This window comes from Tupaia chinensis, unplaced genomic scaffold (genome assembly GCF_000334495.1).
Source record: "Tupaia chinensis unplaced genomic scaffold, TupChi_1.0 Scaffold000426_1, whole genome shotgun sequence".
Lineage (NCBI taxonomy): Eukaryota > Metazoa > Chordata > Mammalia > Scandentia > Tupaiidae > Tupaia > Tupaia belangeri.
The window spans coordinates 4,166,583-4,186,260 of record NW_006159931.1 but is presented as its reverse complement, the minus strand read 5'-3'; the positions used below and the strand labels follow the sequence as shown (position 1 = coordinate 4,186,260).

The 19,678-nt window shown below is 38.2% G+C and overlaps 1 long non-coding RNA gene across 1 annotated transcript in view; it reads right to left on the bottom strand.

Annotated features, from left to right (window-relative positions):
- Positions 1-15,688, bottom strand: part of LOC102473298 (uncharacterized) — a 75,099-nt gene extending 59,411 nt beyond the window's left edge. Inside the window, exons 1-2 of the long non-coding RNA XR_335496.1 lie at positions 15,654-15,688; positions 14,327-14,440 (exon numbers count right to left, since the gene is read on the bottom strand). This is a non-coding gene — a long non-coding RNA (uncharacterized LOC102473298). The remainder of the gene's footprint in view (positions 1-14,326; positions 14,441-15,653) is intronic.
- Positions 15,689-19,678: the final 3,990 nt, after the last annotated feature.

Below are 19,678 nucleotides of genomic sequence, written 5' to 3'. Positions count from 1 at the left end.
GGAAGAAGTCAGAAAAAAATGCAGTACATACTGGATGACTATTTGAGGTTCCCAAACAGGTGAAGCAAAACCACAGTGACACAAAGTGTGTCCATGGTTTGCTAGGGACTGTAGATGAGTAAGTGGTAAAACAGCCTGCAAAGTGCATACAAGAAAATTTGGGGATGATGGCTTTTAGCTTGATGATATTCACTCTTCTTAAATCTCTAAATCGATCTATACTCTATGTAAAATATACTCCAATACTTTTTCTTTTTTGAGAGATTTTTGCTATAGGGCACATGCGCTCGCCAGACTGACAGAGACAGAGAGACAGAAAGCAGGAAATCACCCCCTAGGGGGGATGGCCACACTGCAATCCCTTCTCCTCCATTCTCCTCTCAGGATCTTGGGCACGCACGCACATGTGCCCGGCGTGAGTTTAAGCCACCGGGTCCGGGACTCGAACCGCAGTCGACTACGTGGGAGTCCAGCGACATAGCCATTATGCTAACTGCTGGTCCCACTCCAATACTTTTTAAGAATAGTACAGTTCAAATTTGAGCTTTACAGGAACCATTGAAAGTGCCATTTATCTCTCACTTCTCCCCTTGTGACTGAAAATTCATGGAAAATAAAGTTACTATTATGAAGGTTCTGTATATGACACTGTGTATCTATCTATATAATTTGCGGTTCAACAGTTTTCCTTTGGAATTAAGAAAATTTGAGGTACGGCATAATGATAAGTTTACAGTTCATGTGAACAATTTTGATGTTCATGTGAACATTCTTGATGAATGAGAAATTGAACTCTTCCCACTAGCTAATGGTGTGTGCATAAAGATTATTTGTCCAGATGAAAAGTTGTAGAGGCATAAACTTTACAAAAGAATAGTAGTACAATCTTAGAAACTTGACAACAAACCCAAAATTATTCTTTAAGGAAATGGGAAGAAGGTAGAAATTAAGAATTTGGAAGATATAAAAATTATAAAATTATATAATATAAAGAATATCTAATTGAATAATTATAATATGGAAAGCTTTAAATATTTTTACAATAGAGAACCCCAGATGTTTCAAATATACGTAATAATAGCACAAGGTTATTAAACTTATCCTAACTGTTGGTTGTGAATTTGTTTAAGGAAGAAACCTTAGGGTGAGAAACTGAGGCTGCAAGAATTTTATCATAGCCGTGGAAGGCTGCATCAGCTCTAGAGCTAGCCTGGGATGTTCTTTACCTGATTCCTAGAGACTTCTAGGAAGTAAACTTGCATTTCAGTTCTACAGCACAGGTTTCCAGGAAACCATGAGGTATAGTGGATGACCAGAATGGTCTAACAGCTGCTCTAAAACCATGTTCCTTGACTCCTTAATATTTTTAGGAACTTGATCCACATCCTGAATTTGAATTCCCATCATTGAATTCTGGAATTCATTTATATTAGTCCAAAGGAGCTGAGAGTGATGGATTAAAAAAAAAAAAAATGTGAGTTTAAACTACAAAAAGTGGTAATGCTCTGTATTGTAACTTGTGTGACTTTGAGATCGGTCAATTTGAGTTGCAACTTTCGAATAAAACCAAATCCCTGAAATAAACTCAGATATATTAGGTCGCGGGTAAAGTCCTGATGCATTTTTGTCTAGAAAAGCATGGAAAAATACGTCATGACTTTCCCAACGACATAATAGATGTAGAAATGCTCCAAGATTATGAAGTAAAAACCAGATGGTAGAATGACGTTCCACTTCCCCAGCCATTATTATCAACAGTTCTGTATCCACTAGTGAGAGACTGGACCAGAGTGTTTGCACCAACATTCGTTCTAAAGAATATAACTGGTTTCCATGAACTGGGAAATCTGTGTGAACTTTCTTCACTATTCTGTGTTATTAACCCAAGTTACTTCGGTGCCTGACTTTTCTATTAATCTCCTTCTGTTATTTCTGCTTACAAATATGATTTTCTGACCTAAACCAAGGAACCTGGAAGCAAAACACATCACTGATATATCAGAATTGGATTCTGCTGCTTTCTCAAAAATGTTCAGTCATTTTCCTGGGGCCTTTTGTTTTCCAGAGTTAATTATGAGAAGTTCGATGCCATTGGCCTTCTATCTAGGAGCTTCTGCCTTCAATGCTAAGATTCTGAAATTCCAGGGATTTTCCTGGGTGTAGGTTTAGTTTATCCTTTGTGCCAATCAGTGACTAGACTCTCAAGATTCTTGTCCTTCATTTAGGAAACTTTTGTGTTTTCTTCCATATATATATACGTTCTCCTTTAATCTGATCTATATATTAAAACAACAGGCATTCCACTGCTGTCCCTCCTGGACAACTCTCTAATTTTTATAAACTTCTCCCCCACTGTCTATCTAATTTGTCTACTTTTGACCAATGTTCCTGTAATTTTATCTTCCAACCCTTTTAAAGAACATATGGCCACAAAAGAAATAAGGGTGAATGCCCCTAAAGTCTCAGGTTGCTTAACAATGGGTAGATTGACAATTACCCAGTGGGAGCCTCATTCTCAACAGTGTGTTCTTAGGAGAAAGACACTTCTGCAGAAATCATAATTGTAAAAAAGAACACATTTTAAGAGAGATGTGGGAAAGGGTCAAAGCTCTCACGTAGGTGGAAGTAAATGTCAGTAGAAAATTAAATAGAGGGAATGTGCTAGAAATACAGCCCATGCCCGAGAATTTTCCAGTTGATGAAAGACAGGGGTGAATGTTTCAACAGATTCAAAACCTCAGGAAACCTTGAGCGGGATAATGCAAAAATAAATAAATAAAATTTAATTTTAAAAAATGTAGGTATTTTCACATTGTTAAAACCAAAGACTTTTTTAAAAAAAAATCTAAAACGAGCAAAGGTAATAGAGATGCCTCACCTTAAAATATGCAAGCCTCAGATTGGTATTATTAACTGAAACTACAACAGCCATCTGACAAGGTAATGACATTGTTAAGTTTTGAAAGAAAAATAATTGCCATGTTAGAATCTTGGATCCTGAACAAATACCCATCAAAAAGTGGAGGTGAACTAAGACACCTTCACACAAACAAAACCCAAGAAAAATGGCCACTTAAAGACACGAACTACCGGTAACAACCAAGAACATTCCTTAGGCTCAAGGGAAATGATGCTTGATGGATGAGCAGAACAATTAACAAGAGGAAGTCATTTTCCTGAGGCTGTTTATTTTCCAGGGTTGATGAGAAGTCCAATGCCATTCTCATTATTCTCAATCTTGCACAGATAATCTCCTGTCTGAGAGCTTCTCTTACAGGATATGGGAAGGATAAATGTTGACATGCAAAACATCAACAAAGATAAAGTCTTGTGTCCATCGGTAATATTTGATGGTTTCAAAGTCACAGTGGTCAAAGATTTCAACTCTTGTGTAATTCTTAATCATATATAGCGGAGCCATCCTGGGCTGTTTCTCCAAAAAGCATTTGGCAAAATTGAAGTGGACCGTCACATGCCTTATTGTAACAAAAGCTTTCATTACTACATGGAGATGCATCCTACTCACAAAAACCATCTGTTTTGCATTCCCCTTTCCCTTACCCCTTCTCCGTGTGACTATCTCTTCCCTGCAGTGTTGGAAGAGATAGCCACAAAGGTTGGGGATACCTGCCTGGGATCTTGTGTTTCTATCTGGACACTGCCAGTACCCTAGGATCGGAGCCCCCACTGTCACCTGCAATACGGGAGGACTAAGACAATTTTCCAGGACTTGCTCTCTCCTCTGGTACGTGATACGTGGAAAATTACCTTACTTCTCGAGCTTCAATTTTCCACTTGTGTAAAACTGAGGTACTAAAAAGAGGTGCAGCACAAAATTCTTGTAAAACCCAGAAAAAGAATTAGGTCTTAAACACCACGAAGCTCTGGGTTCCAGGTTCTGGGTGTTCATCTCCCTCACAATTCAGAGACACTCAAAGAAACAAAACAGGACATTGTAATATAGGAGGCTCACACACCCCACAAAGTGGCTGAGCAGGGGAATGGAAAGAGGGTCCTCTTCAGGGTACCTGACAGCACCAAGATCCTGGAGTGCTTTGAATACATGCTGGAGTACTTTTTGGGGGATTCCAAATGACTTCCAGGCTGGAATGGGAGTGAACTGCTGTGTTGTATTTAAGAAAAAGAGAAGTGGAAGGAAATCAGATGCCCACTGGTAACTGTGCAGCCTTAACAATCACCCCAGCTCCCTCGCAAAGGTTAACTCCCCCAAGATTCCAGCAGAAGAGAATGTTGAGAGCAGTGATAGAGCCACATAGATCTCCCTGAAGAAGGGGTCAGTACTCACCCTTCTGAGGAAAGGGCCTCATATGCTCTCTGTAATAAAAGGGGGCTTCCCTGAAACCCAGTATCCATGTACACATACTCCTGCTTATCAATGTAGAATGTGAAGTCTGACTCCTCCTTAACTACATGCCCATTACAGACTGGCCATACCAGTGGCCCAAGGTGAGCAGACCTTATGGTTATCCATTGTTGATAGTTGGCCCTTCAAATACTAAGAGTGATATTTCTTAATTTTCATAATATTGTTATGTTTAATACATTTCTAAGTATGCCTTCGTACACGAATGAAATGCATTAGAGGAGTGGGAATTCTGCTACAATTTTCTCATCAACAAATATTTATTGGATTCTCTCTAAGCTGAAACTATAGGGAAAACAAAATAGTACAAGGTAGTCCCTGAATGTTACTCCTGTTAGGAAGATAAAATATATGCTCTTTTCTATTTTTAATACAAGAAAAATAAGCACCACATGAGTGGTATAGATGAGTAGTTTCTAAACGCGGCCAATCATCAGAATGCTCCGGGTAGTTTAGAATTTCAAAAGCCTGTGTCCAACTCCAAAAAAGTTTGATCAATAGGGTTGAGTTGAGTGTTGGGCATTTGGGTGTGAGTAGGATATGTTTAATATAACTTTTTAAATAAATAATACACGCAAGTTACATTTTAAAATGATAAAACGTTAATTAATCAGACAAAAAAAATTTCTCAACCCACTTTTAAGTTTGCCTTTAGAGAGGCAAATAATTCCTACCAGATTTTTTAAATTTATTTTCATTTTTATTTTATTTACTAGAGATGTACATATACTCACCAGAGAGAGACAGAAAGACAGAGAGGAAGGAAGAGGTGGAGAACATTGACAATGAGACCCTCTACTCCCTTTCTCTATGCTATTGGGATTTAGGGCATACACACACACACACAAACACACACATGTTCAGCATAATTTTCAAGCTAGAGGGGCTGGGACTCGAACAGCAGGACCAGCCATGTGGAACCCAATTCCCTCAACCACTAGACCACAGTCCAGCCTTGCAAGAGTTTCTTAATCCTACTGGGATGCACATACAAACACACACATAGTCTCTTTTAAAAAACTAGCATTATATGCACATTATTCTAAATATTGTTTTTTTATTTGATAAAATTTGAGATTGTGTTATATCCCCAGGGAGTGCAGGAAAACACCTGGACAAAGTATGTCAATATTGAGGCCATTCTTTTTATTCTCTAGTTTTAGGGAACAGATTTTTGTGCTGGAGTGATAGCTCTTAAAATACCACCACATCCTGGGTCTGGCAGGTAGTGTGGTGGTTAAAGGCGCTGGATACCCACATGGCCAACCATGGTTGGAGTCCCAAATCTGACGATTTGCTTTCTTGCTTTCCTTCTCTCTCTCTCTGTCTCTCTCTGTCTCTCTCTCTCTGTCTCTCTCTCTCTCTCTCATCAAATTAAAAAATAATAACAATAAATTGAATTAAATAAATAAATCTTAAAAAAAAATACCACCACATCCATTTGCAGTTTTGACTGTAGACTATATGGGTGTGTGTGTGTGTGTGTGTGTGTGTGTGTATATGTGTGTGTGCATATATTTATATGTATGTATGTGTGTGTGTGTATATATATATATATGTGTATGTATGTATATATATATATGTCTTTGAAGAGAAGTTTCTTTTAACAACTATGAAAGTTTTGTTGCCAACGTAGATATGACCAATCTGTCATGAAATCAACACTGCAGAAGGTACTGTAGATTTCCACTAAAATACGGAGTGATTCTCTACTTGTTTATTTTTTGTGGTACTTCCTATGAAGACCCTTTCATTAATTATAACATCCTAGTTGCAGGCAAAGCACAAATGATACAAAATATGTTTACATCAAGACAGAAGAACTAGCGTAAATTTGAAATTGGATATTACATGAAGCGTAGCACTATTTAGCCTAAAGAAATGGGAAGACCCTGAACTCTTCTGTAATGAAGAGAAGTGGTCAATGCAGAAAGTCGCGTTTTCTTTCTTTCTGGCTGACACAGTCCAGGTTTCTTAGAATTGAGTTTTGAATAAAAGTCCATTTCATTTAAGAAGCAAATAATGACATTATTGACATTAGACTTTAGACTCAATTTTTGCATTAAGAGACGAACTAAAGATCGCATCCAGGGAATGGGCCAGAAATTCAAGCCTACTTTATGAAAGCTTACCATCAGCACTCAACAGGAAATAGTGCAAATGTTTTGCTTTTCACAAGACAAGCAGGTATATAGCATGCAGGCTAATTCCTTTATGCCATAGTTTTCATTCTTGTTTCTATATATTCAGAAATTCAGACAAGATCAGACATCAGAAAAGGATGTCCCATGTCCCACAGCTACCTGTATCTGCATGTGACGTTCCACTGATCACAATCTGCATTTGTCCACATACCATGTATGGACACTGTGTGCCGCAGCGTCAAAGCTGAGTAACTTCCACCAAGACCACCTGGCCTACAAGCCAAAAATATTTATAGAAATGTGACAACGTTTGAAATACAAAAAATTTTAATGTATATTTATAAAAATGTATAAAATGGGTACCAGACTTTGAAGTAGTCCCTAAGTTCACCTTGGGATAACTGATCCAAACTCCAGGACAATGATCAAAAGTTCCTGTTCATAAATAATAAGGCTCTATCTAGTCCTAAAGACAGATACATTCAGGGAATGTTTATAGCATGTAAGACAAGAGGCAAAGGACTTGAGAAGGCGGGACTGTGAGTTAGATGCAGATTTGTTAAGTAGACCGAGAACAGATAATGGTGTCTTTCTTTTTGCTTTCCTAGTAACTATCACAGAACTGTCGCGTGGTTGCCAGCTTCTAAAAATTGTAGGAATGCATCAAGTCTATGGGAGTACAGGATCTTAATATTGTATGAGATGAGAAAAGACAAGGTATTACTGTGATAAAAGTCAGATATACAAGAGAGTATTTCTGTAAATGATATAAGAAAAGCAAAATGTGTTTTTCCAGGAGGGAGCAAAGTTGAAGCTATTACAATGCCTCGAATGAGGTATGGGCAGGAGTGAAATGCAGTTTGGAGCTAACTGCAGAAACTGTCTTCCATAGGACAACTTGAAATTCTAGTTTATCCTCCAAGGTACATAATACTTACTGTCATAAGTCTGGAAAGAGCTTGGAAGACACATTTTAACTACGTTTTCTCCAGTGGGGAGATCTCTTAGATTTATTTTCTAACTGGACAATCTCATGATTTATCACTTCGATGTCATCTCATTCGAAACAGTTGTCTGAATGATTCCTAACTTCTTGCAGTTAAGTCTCTATGCAGCCTCAGACAGGAGAGTTCCATATCCTAACCAACAAAACCATGGGGTGACACCATGGAGGTTTCAGTGTATGAGAGTGAGAAAGCCCCAACACAAGTAGGAGAAGGGGTCAATGGAGGTGCAACCTTAAAAGGCTCTGTAAAGCTTACTCACACAGGAGAGTTCTGGGTTTGTGGATTTCTGTCCAGAGACCTCCCTAATGATTCAGAGCTAGCTGAATTTGACGGTTGATTGTTGGATCAACACCCTACTAGGGATGTTGCCTTTCTCCCTCTCTTTTTCTCTCATTCATGGAAGAAATGGATAAATAAACTTAAGAAAAGCTAAGAGAATCCAGGGATTGCTGGAGTGTCTTTAATGCTTCTTTTAGGCATTCTACAGTTGTGTACACCTGTCACTTGGAAACTCCTCATGGATGGAAGGTACATGTTGTTCCCATCTGCAGCTTTGGCCCATTCAACCACTCGAAACTGTTTATCCTTTCATCTTGACCCGATACCCACATCATGACTCAACCTAATTCTTTTATATTCAGGTACCAGTCACTTATTTCTTCTCTCTCCTATGTCCAGAATTTATTTGTGTATCAACTCACTCATGTAGGAACAAAGGCTAATGGTAGTTAAGCTGCCTTCAGCCATGAAAGGAGGACGATGAAGAGGTGCCAGCTGCCTAGTGATGATAGCTGGATTATCACAGTCCATGTCTTGAAGGCAGCATGCACCATGCTTTTCACTATCATGCATAAAAGGGAGGAGAGAGGCAGAATCAATGAACAAAAACAGACAAAAAAATGACTGACTTCAGAAGCCAGGATTTCACATAGCAGATAATGACTTCTCACATGCTCAGACACTTGAATGGCAATGTGAATAGTTTCCACTCCTCATCTCCTGAAGTAAGGGAGGCTTTAAAATACATGAAATAAAACACAGACACTTATATATAGCACTTGAGTGAAAAATATGTTGTATATTCAAAAAAGTTCTAGACATCTAGATCCTCCAAATCTACGGCTTTCCTAACAGACCCTTCCTGAACCCACATGCCTCCTCACTGGTTGTAGGGCCTTACAACAAAATGTCATTCTCCAACTTCTGCATTCAGTGTTGAAAACTGAGACCACCTGCATCCACACAGCTTAGTTATCAGAATTGAGATCTGAAGCCCTTGTGTAAACATAACTTTCCTATGTAATCCAGGATATTCTTGGCTAGGAAGACAAGGCTATAAACCAATAAATAACTTCACTTTTGGCTCCAGGAATTTCCTAAAAGCCAATACATTTGAACAAATAATTTGCTCATCTGGATAAACACTCTATTCTCAAAACAATAGGTTGCTCACTTTGTCAAACAGATCATTTATCAAACTGTTTACTAATCAAAAATTCCTTCAAGACTCCCTTCACTATGTCCACCAAAAATATTACCTCATGAACTTTATCCAATCCCAATTAAACATGTGCATCGTAAGACCTACTTTAAGGCACTTGATCTCAGAGCCCAGATCCCAAAAAAAATGTCTACCCCTGACCTCTCTTTTCTAAAGCACAAAGGCTCTAACAACATGGTGCTCTCCCTAGTAGGTCTGCAATAGGTTTAATGAGCTCAGCTATTTGAATAACCATTTATCCTAGTGGTCTTCTGAGGAGTTGATAGTCAATTCCTCCTGCTTATATCAAACTGTCAGCTGCAATCTTCTCTCTTTCCCAATGTCTAAGTGGGTAAACTTCAGCAATCATGGTGAAAAGACAGAAAATCAAGCTACCAAAAAAGTGTATATGGAAAATTTATTACACCTTGTGTTATTTCAAAATTGCTATCCAAAAACAAGGCTACAATTTTTCCTATAATTAAAAAAGAGATTTTCTTATACACATGTATATTCGTGAATCATCAAATATCTTCAAAAGATTATGGTGAGATCCAGATAGTGGTACAACAGTAAAACATGAACTTCTGTGAGGCATTCTCATATGGAAGGTTCCCTGTTCAAGTCTGGATATCTCCTTGAGTGCTATAGGCATGTACTTAACCATGACTGTGGCTGGCTGAAGGCAGGAGGTGGATTACAGTGTCAGTACCCTGTTGGGGATGCTGTCTCTCCCTGTCTCTCTCCGTCATTCATGAAAGAGAGAAAGAAAAAATCAAACAACAACAACAGCAACAAAAACTATGGTCACATTTTCTGATTTTATACCAGGTTTTTCTAGTAATAATATCTGAAAAGAAAGAGAAAAGAGATATGCCAAAGCACAACTTCATAATGACAAACTGTTGTTCCAAGTACCTCTTCAATCCTAATCCCCACCCTCTTCAATTTCCATCCTGATCTTGGTAAATGATTGCCATGCAGGGGTCCAACAATGTTACCATCTTATTTCGAGATGTTGAATCTTCTAAAACTGCTCAATTTTATATGCAAAACAAGTAAACAAATAAATAAAAACTTTCCTTTAAAAAAAAAACACATTTATTTATTTGCTGTGAAGTTAGGGCCACTGAGTCCAGGACTTGAACTATTGTCATCCATGTAATGTCTTCTAAGATCAACAGTGAGACATTGCTATTTGTCCAGAGGCTTCCACTGAACCTCTCCCTCTTAATACCGGCCCCTGCCCCAGCAAAATAACCATTACTATGACTTCTGTCACTATGACCTAGATTTGCCCAACCTTGAATTTCATATAAATATTATCATACATAATGAATGCATTATGTCTGTCTTCTTTTACTCCACATTAATCTTTTGGGGGGGGATTTATTTGTTTAGGTGTTTGCCATAGGGTATGTCATTCACTGAAATGAGAAGCCACCTCCCCATCCCCCCAGAGGGAATGGTCATACCACTATCCCTTTTCCTCCATTTTCCTCTCGGGATTTTAGGCATGTATGCACACATACCTGGCTTGATTTTCAAGTTTCAGGGTTCATATGGTTGCACTTATTAATTTTTTTTATTGTTGTAGAGTAGTTCTAAATGATTATATTGCAACATGTACATGCACTCTCTAACAACTGGTTTGCCATGAACATTCTTGTGCCTGGTTTTTAAGGATGCATGCATTCATTTCTCTTGGGCCTATACCTAAGAGTGGAATTGCTGAATCATTTCTCTGGTTTTAATGGATACTGCCTTAGCTTTTTCCAAAGTAGTTATCTGAAAAAAATTTATCCCTGCCCTATAAACCACCTAAGCTACTTCAAGGGCACATCACTCATGAGGACAAAAATGAGAAAGCAAACTGCCACGAGCAAGGCCTATTAATTTGTTTATTTGTGTGACTTTGAAAGTAGAAAGAAGAAAAGAAAATATCAGTAGATTTCTAAAGCACTACAAGAGAACCAGGCAGACCTCAGTTAGCAGTTCTCAGCAAGAGACCCAAGAATTCTCATATCATCAAGAGTCCTCTAAGCTTGCTACTCACATTAATGTATAAAATATAATTCATTCCTCGTGGGCAACCAGGACCCAGCCCACAGCCTACAAGAAAATATCCAGGGATCCAGTGAGAATGCTTGGCTTTGCTGGCTTTGATCTGGCAGTCCTAGGGTCTGGGGACATAAAGTATTCCAACTTGACTCTATTTTCTCTGGCTGGTTTCCTTTAGTCTTCACCACCAATATGTTTATTATTTTTCACAGTGTTCCATGCAAGAGTACAACATATTCCTCAAACAGGCAGAGCTTTGGTTTACTCCCACAAAATAATTCCCCTTCTTCAGATGATTCAGAAACATTCTCACTAATATAAAAAGAGTTTTAATATCTGGCACTCTGTATTATCATTTTTATAGTGTATAGGCATTTTCTTCTAGCAGAGAAAAGAATAATATTTTTCTTTCTCTTTTATTAGGTCCAAGGTAGAAAAAGAAATACTTCTAAGGACTTTTATTTTTTTATCTCCTTCCATTCTTTTTCTGTGAATATTCAGAGCTGCTTCTCTCACAATTAAATAGAAAACACAGCACAGGCCTTTTCTGTGAAGGATCTGGATTCTTTTCGCCAAGTCTGCTCTAAACTTGGAACATTTCAGAATGTTGAGATATATAAATTAGGGCTTTTAGTGACCCAACCTTATACCCCTATGATCTAAACACAACTAATTTACAGAATCTGTTGGTAAAGTGATATTTTAGTAGGCAATATCTAGGGGTAACCAATAGAAAGGGTGCTGAATGTTTTTCTTCCTTCCCTCCTTAAAGAGCTAATATTAGAAGAAACATCATTAAATAGATAATGTCCTTTTTTTTTTTGAGAGGCTTTTTGCTACAGGGCACGTGTGCTCACCAGAGAGACAGAAAGCAAGAAATCACCCCCAAGGGGGGATGGCCATGCTGCAACCTCTTTTCCTCCATTCTCCTCTCAGGATCTTGGGCATGCACACACATGCGCCTGGTGTGAGTTTAAGCCACCAGGTCCAAGACTCAAACCGCGGTTGACTACATGGGAGTTCAGCGACATAGCCATTACACCATCTGCTGGTCCTAAATAGACAATGTTCTTTTAAGAATGATACACTCTGCGAATACTTAAAATTACTCCTAGAGAATGAGAAAAAAAAAAAGTGTCACAGAGAATTCAAAAAGAGAGAACATGGAACCAGCCAGCAGGTGGTATAGTGGTTAAGGCACTGGATTATGACATGGCTGACCATGGTTCGAGTCCTGTGCAGCTTGAAACTTATGCCAGGTGTGTGTAAGTGCATGCTCAAAATCCCAAAAGGAGAATGGAGAAGAAGGGGTTCTGGCATGCCCACTCCCTGAGGGTGATTTCTCCCTTTTTTTCTCTCTCTCTCTAGCAAGCACATGGGCCTTGCAAAAATCTTTCAAAGAAAGAAGAAAGAAGAAAGAAGAAAGAAGAAAGAAGAAAAGGAGGAAAGAGGGAAAGAAGGAAAGAAGGCAGGCAGGCAGGCAGGCAAGCAAGCAAGCACAAAATGTTTTAATGATGCCTAAAAACCAGCAAGTTAAATTGCTAGATACATCCCTGGCTAGATTAGAAGGATGAATGGATGGGATGAGTGGATGAGTAGAAGGAAAGATAGACAGATTTCTATATCTATAGTTATCTATTTCTATATCAATAAATACATACACATGGCCAGTCCTGCAGCTCAGCAGTTAAGGGAACCAGATCCCACATGGCTGACCATGGTCAAATTCCAGCTCTGACAGCTTGGAAAACACACCAGGCATGTGTACATGTCTGCCTAAAATTCTGAGAGGATAAAGAAATGATGGAGAAAGATTGTAGTGTGACTACACACCACTGGGAGATTCTCTTTCTCTCTTTCTCTCCCTCTCCCTCTCTCTTTCTCACATTAATGTGCCCTCTGGCAAATAAAATAGATACACAGGAGGAGGAAGAAGATACATAAATCCATAGACATAGTTATGAGATAAGTTTACACCACCCCCCAATTCACATATTGATGCTCTAACCTCCAGTACCTAAGAATATGACTGTTCTTGGAGACAAGGTCTTTAAAAGTGTAATTAAGGTTCTGTAAGGTCACTAAGGTGAACACTAGGACACAACAAGCTCAGAGAAAAGACTATATGAAGGCACAGGAAAAAGACACTTTTCCTCAAGTCAAGAAGAGAGGCCTCAGAAGAAGAAAACCCTATAGACACCTTGATCTCTGACTTCTGGCCTCCACAGCCATGAAACTGTTACTTCTGCTGTTTAAGCCTCCAATCTATGGCATCTTCATGGCAGTCTCAGCAAATTAATGTGTGCAAGTGTGTGTGTGTGTGTGTGTGTGTGTGTGTGTGTGTGTGTACCCAGTATAATTGCAACATGTAAATATCTACCAACGTCATCTTTTCATATTTTTATCATCTTCATCTTCAGTGATGGTGTGGAACTACAGAATTTATGGGTGATATCAATTATGCTTATGATAATCCTTGTTACCTACAGTAGCACATCTGGCCACTAGTATGAAATGAAATTGTAAATGTGTATATGACCCTTTCATAGTGTTCCAGTTACCATTATTTTGTAACTAACTTCTCTGGCATTTATTCCAAGGGAACTTGTCAGAACCTGCAAAGCCCTTTCCTTAGAATTCACAAGACCTTCAAAGCTCAAGATGAGAGGCTGTGGTTACCACCTATTGAGAGAATAATGTCAAAGGATTCCATTGCATAATTCAAAACTTCCATTCACATTCTATCTTCTGGCCATGAATTTTTAAATTTAATTTCATTTTTTGTTATCCTAATCTTATTTATATTATATTGAGTCACATGTATCTTTACAGTGTATTACATTTCTTTTTCCAGCAGTAATACTATGCATATCAGTCAAGACAAAGACATTAATATTGACATCCTCATCATCAAAGAGCTTTTCTCTTTTTTTCAGATTATTATTATCACTATTTTTTAAACATTCAATCACTATATATCATTTGACTTGTAAAGAGTATTTACCCCACATGAAATACTTCTCAGACCAGTCCAGTTGAGAATACTATACATGTTGCCATCAACAGGTGATAAACCATTTCTGTGTCCAACGAATATCATGCCTCTCAATTTGTTCTCTTGCTATTTGTCTCTATATACTTTTCCCTTCTCCTGTCCCATTCCACACTGTCTTCTGCATCCATAACTATTTTCACTGCCTTTATGCCCCCCAATATTTTGACATTCCTTCCACATGAAAAACATACTTACCCCCTCTCAGGAGTACTCAGAAGGATGATCCCAGGATGGCAGCAGTCTCAGACTCAAAGTCAGGGTGTAATCTCCGAAATCAAGATTTGAATATACTCATCAGGCATACTTTCTCTTAATCCAAAAAAAAAAAGAAAGAAAAAGAAAAACATCTTTCACCCAACCATCTAACATTCTGGCGGTATGGGCACAAGATAAACATTGTGGATATTCTTGGTATAAATGGCTCAAGGGAGGGGTATGGCTATCCCTAGAATATGGTAATTCTTGTGTGTGTGTGTGTGTGTGTGTGTGTGTGTGTGTGTGTGTGTTTTAATTTGCCAGAGGACTCATGCATTCACTGGAGAGAGAAAGACAGAGAAAGAGGAGGAGAGCAAGAAAGCATCCCCTCCCCAATGGGGCATGGTCATAGGACAGTCCCTTCTCCTCCATCTCTCTATCTTTAGGGATTTGGGGCACACACGCACAGGCACCCAGCATGTTTCTCAAGCTGGGCTGGGACTTGAACCACACAGCCAGCCATGTGGGATCCAGCTGCCTTGACCACCAAACCTTAGGCTGGCCTACATCATAATAATTCTGAAATCTAGGTGGCAGATGTTTTCAATCCCTGGGTTATGGTCCTGCCCTATTTTATGGGAGTCATTCTCTGTTGATGTGAACTCCAACTCCTACACTCTGGAGTCTCCCTTTTAATTACTCTTCCTTGTCCATAAAAATGTTGGTATGTTTACTGAGCATTTTTCTTAGCCTCTTTCTTCCCCATTGAAACATGAGAGTTCCAAGCCTCTTTTTATTGTGTTCTGTCTCTCTCACTTTCCGTCCAAGCCAATGACATTTCTCCCTATAATCTTAAAAAGTCATCAGTGTCCTATGTATCAATTTATAAATCATTTCATTGCATAAAAGTCACACCACAAATTTTTTCATAGAATGGGGGCTGATATAAGGCTGCTAGAAGCCCTATGACTGAACAAAGTGGGTTTTTGAGGTGTACTCATAAAAATGGCTTTTGCCTGAGAAGAATTATGAAGCAATACCTTTAAATATTTCTGAGATACTCACAAAGGGTTTTATAGTCTCGCCCTTGAATTCTTTTTTACCCTAGACTACATTTTCCTGACAGTGCCCTGGACTTATTTTATCTGACCTGGGAAGAAGTGAGAATGATAAATAGTAGTATTTTAGCACACTAAGTTTTAGATCTTTTATAGTTCCCCTAAATACTGCTTGAAAACGAAATAATTCCTTTTTGTTTTTTTAGCTCATTTCTCTCTATTCATAAAGTGCAGAGGGAAAAAAGCATTCTTCCTAGAAATATCCTTACCCAGATCTAGCTTTCCATGTATGTGTGTGTGTGTGTGTGTGTGTGTGTGTGTGTGTGTGTGTGTATTTCTAATATCTAGTGGTAGAGATGGACAGCAATATTCTAGAACTTTCATTGTTACAAAATACGCGTCTCCTAGCCCCCAGATTCTGATAGCATTTTGGTCACTCTCTTATGTCTTCATCAAGAGCTTCTCCTCAAGGTCTAACTTTCAGCCACTACCAAATCTCAAAGCCATCGATGGTAGTTTTTTCTGATATCAAATTCTATCCTAGCTTCCATTTCTGCGTTAAAGACCATCCCAAAACTTTGTAAAATAGAGTAACAATTTTCTTATGTTCACGGATTCTGTGAGCCAGTAACTCAGGGCACTGTGGATATGGTTAACATCTTCTCCAAGATGCTGGAGGCCTCAGGGAAAAAGACAAACAGCCAGAGGTGACTTGGACAGCTGGCGGTTCTAATAATTGGGACAGCAGCACCCATTTACAGAATAACTTACTCACTCACATCTGGTCCCGGCCTGAAATGATTTTAAGACCATCAACTCTGGAACCTACACACACAACCTCTCCTTGGCCAAGATTTATAAAACACCATTTTAATATAAAACTTCCAAAGACAGAATGTTCCAGCAGTAACAGGCAAAAACTTTGTGGTCTTTTGTAACTTCACCTCAGAAGTCACATACCATTATTTCCTAGTGTATAATCTTTTTAATAAGTGGTTGAATATAATTTGCTAATATCTTGTTGAAGATTTTTTGCATTCGTATTCATCGATGATATTGTTTTGTTTTGTTTTTGTTATGTTCTTGTCTGCTTCGGGGATTAAGGTGATGGAGACTTTGTAGTAGAAGTTTGAGAGGGTTCCTTTCTTTTGGATTTTAGCAATCGTTTGAGGAGAATTAAAGTTGATTCTTTAAAGGTTTTGTAGAATCCAGAAGTGAAGCCTTTGGGACTTGGGCTTTTCTTTGTTGAAAGACTATCACTGATTCAATCTCTTTAGTTAATGGTCTATTAATACTTTCTATTTCTTCCTGGTTCAATGTAGGTAAATGATATATGTCCAGAAATGTTTCCATCTCAACTAGGTTGGTATTCTCTCATTATCTTTTGTATTTATGTTATACCTGTTACAATTTTGCCTGTTTCATTACTGATTTATCTGGTTCTTTTCTCTGATCTTGATTAATCTAGCTAAGGGTGTGTCAGTTTTGTTTACTCTCTCAAAGAATCAGTTTTGATTTTTATTTATTTTCTGTACAACTCTTTTATTCTCTATTTTATTAATTTCTGCTCTGGTCATTATTATGTCTTTTCTTCTAGTACTTTTGGAGTCTTTTTGTGGTTGTGTTTCCAGTTTCCTGAGAGGTGCCATTCGTTGTTTATTTTCCATCTCTCTATTTCTCCCTTGTGAGCACGAATTGCTATGAACTTACTTTGTATGACTGCTTTCACTGTCTTCCATAGGTTATGGAGACTTACATGTTCATTGCCATTAGTTTCAATGAATCTTTTCATTTCAGTCCGAATTTCTTCACTGGTTGGGAAGACATCCAGGAACAAGTTGTTTTGCTTCCAGGTATCCGTGTACTTTCAAAGGTTCTTTCTGTAGTTGATTTCAGATTTAATTCCACTGAGATTGTAAAAGATGACGGATATAGTTTCTATACTTCTGAATTTGTAAAGGCATGTTTTGTGCCCTGTAATGTGGTCAATCTTTGAAAATATTCCATGTGGAGATGAGAAAAATATGTATTTTCTGGTTGTTGGGTAAAACATTCTCAGATGTCTGTCAAGCCTATTTGGTTCATGGTATCATTTCGTTCCTGTGTTTCATTATTTCTTTTTTGATCTAGATGATCTATCCAGAGGTGACAATGGGGTCTTGAAATTCCTAATGATTATTGTGTTTCAGTCTATCTCTCCCTTTAGATCTTGCAGTCTCTTTTACAAGTACTTGGGTCCTGCAGTGTTAGATGCATAGATATTTATAACTGTTATATCTTCTTGTGAATTAGTCCTATTAGAACTAGAGTGTCTTCTTTTTCTCTTCCTACAATTTTTGTCTTGAAGTGTATTTTGTCTGATATCAGAATAGCAACCCCAGCCTTTTTTTGGTTTCTACTTGCATGGAATATTTTCTTCCAGCCCTTCACTTTCAGGCTGTGTATGTCTTTATTAGTGAGGTGTGTTTCTTGTAAGCAGTAGATAAGGATCCTTTGTTTTGTTTTGTTTTTTTTCAATCCATTCAACCCATCTGTGCCTTTTGATTGAAAAATTTAATCTGTTAACATTCAATATTGTCAACATTTAAAGAGTTATCCTTGCTGCTTTTTAGTCATTTTGTTAGTTGATTAGTATTCTTTTTTTGCTAATTGTTGTTCTTTTGTTTTCCAAATAAAATATTTTCTTCAGTACATCCTGAAGAGTTAGTCTAGTGTTTATAAATTCTTTGTTTTTATTTATCTGAGAATTTCACTTCTTCCTTGCACTTGAAGGATAATCTTGCCAGGTAGAGTATTCTTGGTTTAATTAATTAATTTATTTATTTGCATTTCAACTCTATTTTTTCCATTCTTTCCTTTCCTCATTTGTTCAGTCTCGAGGTCTGATGTTAGCCTGATGGGATAATCTTTGTAAATAACTTGACACTTTTCTCTTACCATTTTTATAATATTTTCTTCATCTCTGATTTTTACCAATCTGGTTATGATGTGCTGTGAGGAAGATCTTACGTTGATTCTATTTGGTGTTCTTTGTATTTTCTGGATCTGAATGTCTATGTTTCTCTAGAGTTACAATGTTTTTAGATAGTATTTCATGAAAGAGATTTTCTATGCCTTTACCAACCACTTTGCCTTCTAGGATCGCCATTATAGAAATATTTGGGCATTTAATGGAGTCTAGTATTTTCAGTATGTTATCCTCATTTTCTTATGTTATTTTTTTGTTTGTTTTTTAATTCTTCTGGGTGGTTTGATCTATAAGTGTTATATGGCCCAATCTGCTGTTAATACTTTAGAGGGAGATTTTGATTTCTTATAATATATTCTTTATCTCCAGAAGTTCTGTTTGACTCTTTTTTAGAGTGTCTGTCTCTTCATGAAATTTTGCCTTCATGTCATGGATTTTCTCATCTTCTGGCATTGACTGCCTATTTTCTCTTGCATTGTATTAGGTTTTGTCATAATTAATGTTCTGAATTATTTTTCTGATATTTGTGTGAACCCTTTGTTGCTGTATATGGTTAACAAAGAGCTGTTGTGCCCCATTGGGGGAGAGAGATTTCCTTGCCTTCTCATATTTCTCTGCACTGGTTTTTGGTCATCTGATGAAGTACACACTTCTTCCCATTTTCTTTAAGTGGATTCTGTTGTGTCAAGGGGGAAATAATAGCCCTAGCTCCCAGGGGTGTTCCTGGTAGAGGGCCATGTCTTCTAGATTAGAGAAGAGTATAAGTACACAGCTTCAGGGGGTTGGCTCTTCTCCCAGCTTCTCCAGTCCAGATGCACCTGGAGCTGGGCTGGAGAGACATAATAACTTAAGGAAGAAGCACAAGTTACACAGCATGATATGTGTGGTGCATGGCTGAGGGACTGCTGAACTTAAAATCACAGCTGCAGAATTGAGAGGCACCAGCAGGAAAATCAGAGCTGCCATCAGGTGTGTAGCTCTTTCTTTTTGTCACTCCTGCATGGTGAGTGGGGCTCAGGAAGTCAATAAACACACATTTCAAAAAGATAATGAGGCCAACTCCATAGTGCAAGTGGTAACGTGCTGCTCAAGAAAAACTACTAGATCCCATGTGTTAACTGCAGTTCGAATCCCCCAGCCTGGCTCAATCTGAAACATACCAGACAAACACATGAATGCCCAAGATCTGACAGGCTGGAAGACTAGAGAAAGGGGACTGTGGCGTCACCAGATCCTGTAGAAGGTGTCATCTTTCTCTCTCCCTCTCTCTCTCCCTCTCCCGCTTTCTCTCTCTCTCTCTCTCGCCTTCTCACTTGTGTGCACATG